The 8542-nt window shown below is 46.9% G+C and overlaps 1 long non-coding RNA gene across 2 annotated transcripts in view; it reads left to right on the top strand.

Moving 5' to 3' along the window:
- The first annotated feature begins 2741 nt into the window (after positions 1-2741).
- Positions 2742-8542, top strand: part of LOC108445100 — a 7675-nt gene continuing 1874 nt past the window's right edge. The window contains exon 1 of one of the 2 annotated variants that reach the window (XR_001859854.1): positions 2742-3000. This is a non-coding gene — a long non-coding RNA (uncharacterized LOC108445100). Of the gene's footprint in view, positions 3020-8542 lie in introns of both variants that reach the window. The other variant, XR_001859855.1, reaches the window with a different exon arrangement.

Below are 8542 nucleotides of genomic sequence, written 5' to 3'. Positions count from 1 at the left end.
CCTGACAGGAGATTAGTCCCAAGGGAAAAGTGTAAGGAGACCTCCATGAATTGCAAACCAAAGCACAGACTTTGCCCTTGAAGCTGTGACAGACTGAAATGAAAGGAGCAGAAAAGACTCAATAGACACAAACTCCTTTGAGTTTTCCCTCCCAGGTATTGCAAGTTTCCAAAGAGCTCTTGGTGACTGCTCTGCTGTCCATCTGTCCATGCCCTCACTGTCAAAGCAGCGCATGAGGACCCTACAGCCAACACAGCATTTTTTTTGCCAGCTGGATAGTGCTCCCAGCCTAAGGACTTGGGAACCTGCAGGAAGAAGGGCAAACAGTGTTTCTTACCTCCTTTTTAAATGACTGCTCACTTCATGGCAATCCCTGCAGCTGCTTGTAGAAGGAGCACAGGATGAACAGTGTCAGCTCACCAGTGAACTCTTCAGTCATGTTCCATCTGCAGAGTTTGGTGAAATGCGCCTTTCAGGCACAGCACAGGCAGAATTGCTCATGACATTCATGAATTTCAGCCAAAGAAAGGAGACAACTTGTCTGGCAATGCCTTTAGTGATGAATGTCTGCAAAGTGGGCTGTAAGCACAAGCCTTGGAACAGCACCTATCTATTTACCTTGGCATGCTCTGGTTTACTTCATGCTCTGACTAAAACCTAACATGAAGCCAGTTTGAGCACCTTGTGGGTGCCTCTTCCTTCGTGAAAGGGAATTAGGCTCACTGTGGTTGCAAAGTGGACTAGAGGGCTGCATATGGGTCCAACAAGAAGATTAGAAACCCCTGGCGGACCTGAATGGACCACATCTGATCATGGGTGTGAATGCAAAGCATCTTTTCAATCACATCTTCCATCACAGGAAGAGGAACAGAGCCCATGTGAAGCAGTGGAGCTGCAAAGGTCAGTATTTGTCTTGTAGAGCTGAGCACAAGGCACAGAGTGACAGAAACATTTCCCCCAGCATGGCTGTCTATCCTGGTGTAGTACAAATTGAGACTGTTGTAGGTTGTGGGTTCGAGACATCAATTTCTGCATGTGTGCAAGACCTGCAAGACCCAGTCCATGGCCCTCCAGGGCATCCCCCAAAGAAGTTCCTGGGAGGGAGCTGCAGGCGTGTGCCGGTTCCATCCAGCCTTGGCAAGCCATGATGGCTCTCTCCCTCTTGCAGCCTCACCCCAAGTTGTGAAATATCCCCACAGCCTGGGACCTGCCTTCGTGCTGCTTGAGGATTGTCTGGGGCTGCAGGAGCTCAGCTTTGCTGCTCCTGCCTAGTCCTGTGAGAGAGCTGAGGTAGCATCATGGAAGCTTGTAGTCTTTCTTTTCCTGTAAGAGCTACTTCGTCTTCTGTCACAAGGGAATAACTGCTTAGCTCAAGGGGTTTTAAACAAATCAGGATCAAAGCAATTTTGAGATTTTTGTTGATGACATATAATTAACTGGCAATCAGTGAACTGCACATGCAGGATCAATATCAGTAATATGACAGAGAAACCACAGCACTAGATGGCTGTGAAATATTAATAACCACCTACAAAATTCAAAATAAACTCTATAGCTAATCCCCCAAAGGTCTAATCCCACAGTGTGCACAGCTTCGTGCACACCACCTCCTCGTAGGTCACATGGGCCACCAGCACTCTCCCCCTCTCCTAGAAATGGGGATTCCTCTACTCTCACATCCCTCCTGTGAAAAGTGGGTGCTGTCCAAGCCCACACCAGTGACAAAGACCCACCCTGAGCTCAGACACAGGCACTGCAGGTGTACATTTCTATGACAGCTGGTGTGGGGTCAGTTGCTCTGACCGAGGAAGCTGTGACCGGTCAGGAGAGATGGTCCCAAAATGAATCGCCTTCCCGAGGCCCGGTGTTTTCCCTCAGCTGCTGGCTGGAGGGCTCTTGCAGAGACTGTCAGCTCTTTAGTGATTGTCAGCTCGTGATTCCAGCTCAGCTCCGCAGGGCAGCCTCCAGGCCAGACCAGGGAGAGACGAGAGGCCCGTGTGGCTGTTCCACATGAGGCAGCTTTATTAGTCCGGCGAAGGGGAGCCAGGGACGAGCTCGCTCTGCCCTCGCAGGGGCAGGGGGCCAGCTTTATAGGGATACAGGGTGGGTGCCAGAGGGTAAGGGCCAATGGGTTACAAAGGATCTGCATAGGGTCTCCCAGAGGATCCTGGGTTTGTCTTCTCCCCGTAACTGCAAAAGTGGTTGCCTTTCCAGGGGAGTTCTGCTGGGAGGTTTAGGCACTCTCCTTATCTCAGCAGACATCCCTCCAGGGCAGGGGCTGGGCATACCCCACACATCTCCACTGCACTACATAGCTCCACCACAGCATCCCATGCTGTCACCCCACCAGAACAGGATAGGACAGACTGTTTCAGTTGGAAAGGACCTACAGTGACCACCAGTCCAACCACCTGACTTCAGGGCTAACCAAAAGTTAAAGCATGTTATCAAGGGCATTGTCCAAATGCCTCTTAAACACTGACAGGTTTGGAGCACCCACCACCTCTACAGGAAGCCTGCTCCAGTGTTTGACCACCCTCTTGGTAAAGACATGTCCTGGGGTGACTGCATGCTACTGTATTCCCTATCATCTGCCCTATGCCAGACATGAATCCTGTGCCTTCCTGTGTCTTTAAGCTGGGTCTGAGATAAAGGGAAAAAAAAGAGCCAAGAGGTTTTGTTTTCAAGGACACAGATACACACTCCCCTGTGTTGCTGCTGCTAGAGAGCTGAAAAAAGCACCTTCCTGCTTTTAACCAGCTTTCAGCTCTGTTTCTCAGGAGAGAGACAGTTACATTTCTTTTCTTTTTAGCTAGCTTCTTGTTCATTAGCTAAAGCAAGAAGTTTCCTGGGACTTTGGCTTCTTCTCTTCTGGACTGTTCAGCAACACCGGAACATCACCGGGAGGCCTTACACTGTGGCCTGGAGGGGCCCAAGCTGCACCGCAACTCCGGAGAGAGAGCAGAGCCACCACCTACAAAGAACTCTGAAACTACACAGGTTTTCTTCACAGCAAGAGGTTTTATTATTTAACATCATTCATTCTTTTTTTTTTCCATGCCTGAGTGCACTTTGCTTGTTAAATGAATAGGTTTTTTTTACTTTCCTCTAAGGAATTTCTTTCTGAACCTGGCGGGGGAGGGGCTGCTGAAACCTGCCTTCTCTCAGAGGACATATCCTCCTAATTTGTCTCAAACCAAGACAAGACATACTTCCTAATGCAGAGTATGAAGCTCTTCTAGTGCAGCTTTGAACCATTCCCACACACCCTGCCACTGGATAACAGGGAGAAGAGCTCAGAAGCTGTGGAGAGCAATGAGGTTGCCTCTCAGTCCCCTTTCTCCAACTAGACAAGCCCCAAGTCCTGAGCTGCTCCTCACAGGACAGTCCTTCCAGGCCTTTCCCCTGCTTTGTTGCCCTCCTTTAGATGCATTCAGGTGCCTTCACATCCTTCTTAAACTGTGGGGCAGGGAACTGCATATGGTCCTTGAGGTGAGGCTGCACCAGCTCTGAACACAGGGGGACAATCCCATCTTTCGCCTGGCTGGACCTACTGTGCCTGATGCACCCCAGGATGGGCTCTGCCCCAGGATGGGCTTTGCCCTCCTGGCTGCCAGGACTCACTGCTGACCCAAACTGAGCTGCAGCACCCCCAGACCCCTCTCTGAAGGGCTGCTCTCCAGCCACTCCTGTCCCTGTTTATACTTGTGTCTGACACTACTCTGTCCTAGGTGAAGGAACCAGCATTTGGACTTGTTAAATTTAATCTCATTAATCATAACCCAATGCTCCAATCTATCTAGATCCCCCTGCAGGGTCTCCTGTCCCTCAAGAGAGTCAGCAGCAGCCCCCAGTTTGGTATTATCAGCAAACTTGCTAATGGTGTATTCAGCTCCTGCATCCAGATCATTGGTAAATATATTGAACAGAACTGGGTTGAGAATTTATCCCTGACAAACAACACTGGTGACCAGTGGCCAACCAGATGTAGCCCCAGTCACTACAACCCTTTGAGCTGTGCTCTTCAGCCAGTTCCTCACCCAGCACACCGTGAATCCACTCATCCCATGGCTGGACAACTTGGCCAGAAGGGTGCTGTGGGAGACAGTATCAAAAGCTGTACTAAAATCCAGGAAAACTACATCCACTGCCTTCCCTTCATCCACCAGGCTTCTCTGTCGTCTTCTTTTCTGCCACCCCTCCTCACTGTCATGGAGACCCACCTTGCCTCTCTGCTTTTTCCTCATACCCAACCTGACCAAGCCGGTTTTGTTCACAGCCACGTTGTGCCATCCTTTCCATGCCTTTAGACCCTGGTCCTGTTTCTTCTTTTCCATTTTGGGGAAGGATTCAGTGATAAAGATTTAAAGGTCTCCTGAGCAGGACTGAGCTAAGTATGTCACACCCCTGGAAGTCATCCAAAAATACTTTCCCTTTCCAGATTTACAGTCTTCCAGACTTCACAGAAAACAAGGTAGAGTTTTGTCCATTTTTGCCCAGAACATCCTCTTTGAAGTTGTAGAAGAAATTGGAAATGTTGTTGAAAAGGTATTCTGTCACAGTCAAAGACCAGAGACATCTGGCCAGAAAAGCACCACTAAGATTTGGTAAACTCAGTCAGTTCCTGCATTTTCTCTTCTACTGGACTCTTAAAGGGAGGGCTTTTAACTCCCATTCCTTCAGACTGGGCTGATTTTCAGAGGGTATTTTTCTCACATGCATGTGTGTGTCTAGGTTGTCTATGTTTGTGTATGTGGCCATGTTTTGCTTTCCTGTAATGACTGCTGTAAACATAGAGTTAAAGAACCAGGATTACCATTCAGTCATATACTGCTAGGCATTTGACTGCAAACACGTCATCTGCATTTCTCATCAATACTTTCTAGTGTGTTTTCTTTCTCTTATTCCCAACCATGTGCCTTAATATACTTTTTCTTTTTCATTATTTTTTAAAGCAAATTCCCAAATACAAATGATTAGGATGAAATTGAATTAGGCAGCAACAGTAAACTGAAGATATAAATAGTCGTCAGCTTGTCATTTGTAAGAGATGAGGATTATTTTTTGAAGTGGTACCCAGTGAATGGTCAATTCTCAATTAAGAGTGTTAGGAGAAAATGCTGAGTATTGCCTTATGGGTTGATTTGCATAAATGGGTCATGGAGTGGCCTTTCTGTAGGTCTCTGCACCAAAAGGTGTTTGCTTCACAGCCTACTGCTCTTCCCCCAGTTTCCAGTCAAGCAGAAGACAATTCAAAAGACAGTTTTAGAGCTTATCCTATTTTTGGATGCTGTCGTACAGTTTGACACAATTTGTACTTAAAGGGAATGGCTATCTCCTATTTGTTAAGTGATCACTGTGTGATGTATGTGGCCTCCTGCAGCAGATGTGTGACTAAATCCCATATGTATTGTCACTGACTAGGTAGGCAGGGAGCACTGGAGATGGCTGCTGCTGCCTTTTATTATTGGTAAGTTTTGTGAAGCAGAGACATCTACCTACCTTTGCCTCCCTTTCTATTTCCACCTATTTGACTATCCTTTCTGAAAGACCTCCAGCCCTTATCCCAGTCCTGCTCCTGGAAAACATTAATTATCTGTGGATAGTTTGGAAGCAGCATAGCAGATGCTGAGCAGCATAGTTGGCATGGGTGGCTCAAAGGTGGTGAAGGTACTGTGGTATGACAGAGTCATAGAATTGTTTAGGATGAAAATGACCTTCAAAATTGTTGAGTCCAACCATTAACCCAGCACTGCCAGGTCTACCACAACACCAAGTCCCCCAGGTACCATATCTACATGTTTTTTAAATACCTCCTGGGATGATGACACCACCGCTTCTTTGAGAAGTCTGTTTCAAAGCCTGGCAACCCTTTCCATGAAGAATTTTCCCTAGTATCCAATCAAAACCTTCCCTGGTGCAACCTGAGGCTCTTTCCCCTTGTCCTGTCACTTGTAGCCTGAGAGAAGACACCGACCCCCACCTGGCTACACCCTCCTTTCAGGCAGCTGTAGAGAGTGACAAGGTTCCCCCTGAGCCTCCTTTTCTCCAGGCTAAACACCCCCAGCTCCCTCAGCTGCTCCTCACAGGACTTGTGCTCCAGACCCTTCCCCAGCTCCGCTGCCCTTCTCTGGACACGCTCCAGCCCCTCAATGTCTTTCTGGCAGTGAGGGGCCCAGAACTGAACACAGGAATGGAGGTGTGGCCTCAGCAGTGCCGAGTACGGGGGGACGGTCACTGCCCTGGTCCTGCTGGCCACACCACTGCTGGTCCAGGCCAGGATGCCATTGGCCTTCTTGGCCACCTGGGCACAGCTGGATCATGTTCAGCTGCTGTTGACCAGCACTCCCAGGTCCTTTTCCACCAGGCAGCTTTCCAGCCACTCCCCCCAGCCTGTAGCACTGCCTGGGGTTGTTGTGACCCCAGTGCAGGACCTGGCACTTGGCCTTGTTGAACCTCACACAATTGGCCCTGGCCCTTTGATCCAGCCTGTCCAGATCCCTCTGCAGAGCCTTCCTGCACTTCAGCAGATCAACACTCCCACCCAACCTGGTGTCATCTACAAGTTTACTGGGTGTGCACTTGGTCGCCTAGTCCAGATCATCAATACAGGTATTAAAAATCACCCCTCACCCTCCTGTGCCCAGAGCCTAGGCCTCTTTACCTCCTTCTCCTCTTCCTTTCAGCTATGAGGATAGTCTCAGTGCTATTCCTCTCTTGAATGGAAGCCCATTATTTCATGCAGTCAGGGACAGCTCAGGCAAGAAAGAAGGTTTTGGTTATTATTCATTTTTCCTTTCTTCCACTGCAGCAGGAAAATCCTATCGAAAGGAAGTTGGTTATTTAAATGCCTCCTCCATTTGAATTGCTCATTCAGAGCTGTTTCTTACACCTCAGTCACCCTGAGGTTTTTCCTGCTTTAAGCAAACCTGTCATGGTTTTATATTATTTACCAAATAATGCTGCTGCTGACTACGAATTTATTAAAGAAGTACTGAAGACAAAGCAGCCTCTGTATTACAATACAATTTTAGTCTGCACTGAACTTGAAATGTATTGTGCTGCAGATAATCACATGGAGGGCAATTATAGAAACTGAAGAGGACCAAACAGACTAATAGGGACATAAAAAGAAACCTTCATTCTCTATATGCTACTCCCCATGCATGTGAATGCTTCCCTTTTATCTTATTTTTAAAGACATTTCAAATTACACAGTAATTACAAATTCAAAAGGATTTTTTCTCACAAAATGATGCGAGCTTAGCCACTCTCCTGAGTAACATAGGAGCAGCTTCCCAAAGCTTGCAAGTTAAGTTATCCATCTCAGCAAACACATGATAAGTTTGTACAGGATATGGTGTATTTCTTTTTGGACTCAGGTCTTGATCCTGAATCTTCTGCATGGATCAGAAGAGATAATCACAGTGGCTTCTTCTGGTTTTATTTTCTATGACAAGATATAAATAATATCTTGGTCAGAAAGTTGATTGATCTGAATATTACTAAAGTGTCATTGTAATTTAAATCACTAGTCGACTGACTGAGAGTGCGGCAAAGTGTCAGGATAATTACGTGAGTTAGTTATCACTTCTAGCTGCCCTAGAAGATCTGTCCTACCACCTAGGATGAAAAATCAGTGCTAGCGATTATGGTGTGACTTTGGGAGGTGCGAAAGGTGGATGGGTGCCCACAGAATATATGTAGTGGCAGCTGCAAAAACGCTGCCTGAGGAAAGGTGATTAATAGGCACAGGAAGAGCCTTCAGTTTAGATCTGAGTCAATTCTGCTTCAAACCTGTAGCAAGTAGGAAAGTCTGTGGAGCACACAGAACTGCATTTCCTTGTAGAACTTGCATGTGGAGACTTCCAAGGGTACGTGTCTATGTCTTACTGGAATTTGGTACAACAGGACCATCAGAGCAGAGAGGCAATCACAGATACCATTTCATTAACAGCCTCTTCAAGGAGAATTCCTCTGCAAAAATCATCTTGAAACGAGAGTTTTTCCATTTGCTTCATTGGGCCAAAGCCCATTTATCTTGTGCACTGAGAGCCAGTGAAAGGGAGCAGGGCTGCCCATGTGCCCTGTCCAGAGGAAGCTCATGTATGCAAGAGGTGCCAGTGGAGAGTGGAAGGTAGTAAGTGAGGTTTAGGAGTCCCTAAGTCATCCTACTAAAATCACCCCTGTGTACTGCATTTGTAGTTAAATTCTTCCAAGCTGTTCTGAAAAATGATGCTACGTATTTTCTTTGCAGCTTCTAGAAGACTGCTGTTCTTTGTTTGTGTGAGGATTTACAAGAAGTATTTTCTCACTGTTATGCTGCTGTTCAACACAGTATTTACTAAATAAAAGTCATCATAACAAATTGCCAATCTTGCACCTTGCAACTTTACCTTACTCATTTGTCAGCAAGGTTAATGCATAACTGGAGCCTCTTCAAGCTCATATCAAGTCTTGAGACTCACTCCAAGGCCTTTGAGGTGCTGAAAAAGTTGAGTTTGGCCCTTCTTTTTTTTTCCTTTATCATTCTCAATCAGGT

Source organism: Corvus brachyrhynchos, unplaced genomic scaffold (assembly GCF_000691975.1).
Source record: "Corvus brachyrhynchos isolate BGI_N302 unplaced genomic scaffold, ASM69197v1 scaffold252, whole genome shotgun sequence".
Taxonomy (NCBI): Eukaryota; Metazoa; Chordata; class Aves; order Passeriformes; family Corvidae; genus Corvus; species Corvus brachyrhynchos.
This window is presented reverse-complemented; position numbering and strand designations above follow the sequence as displayed.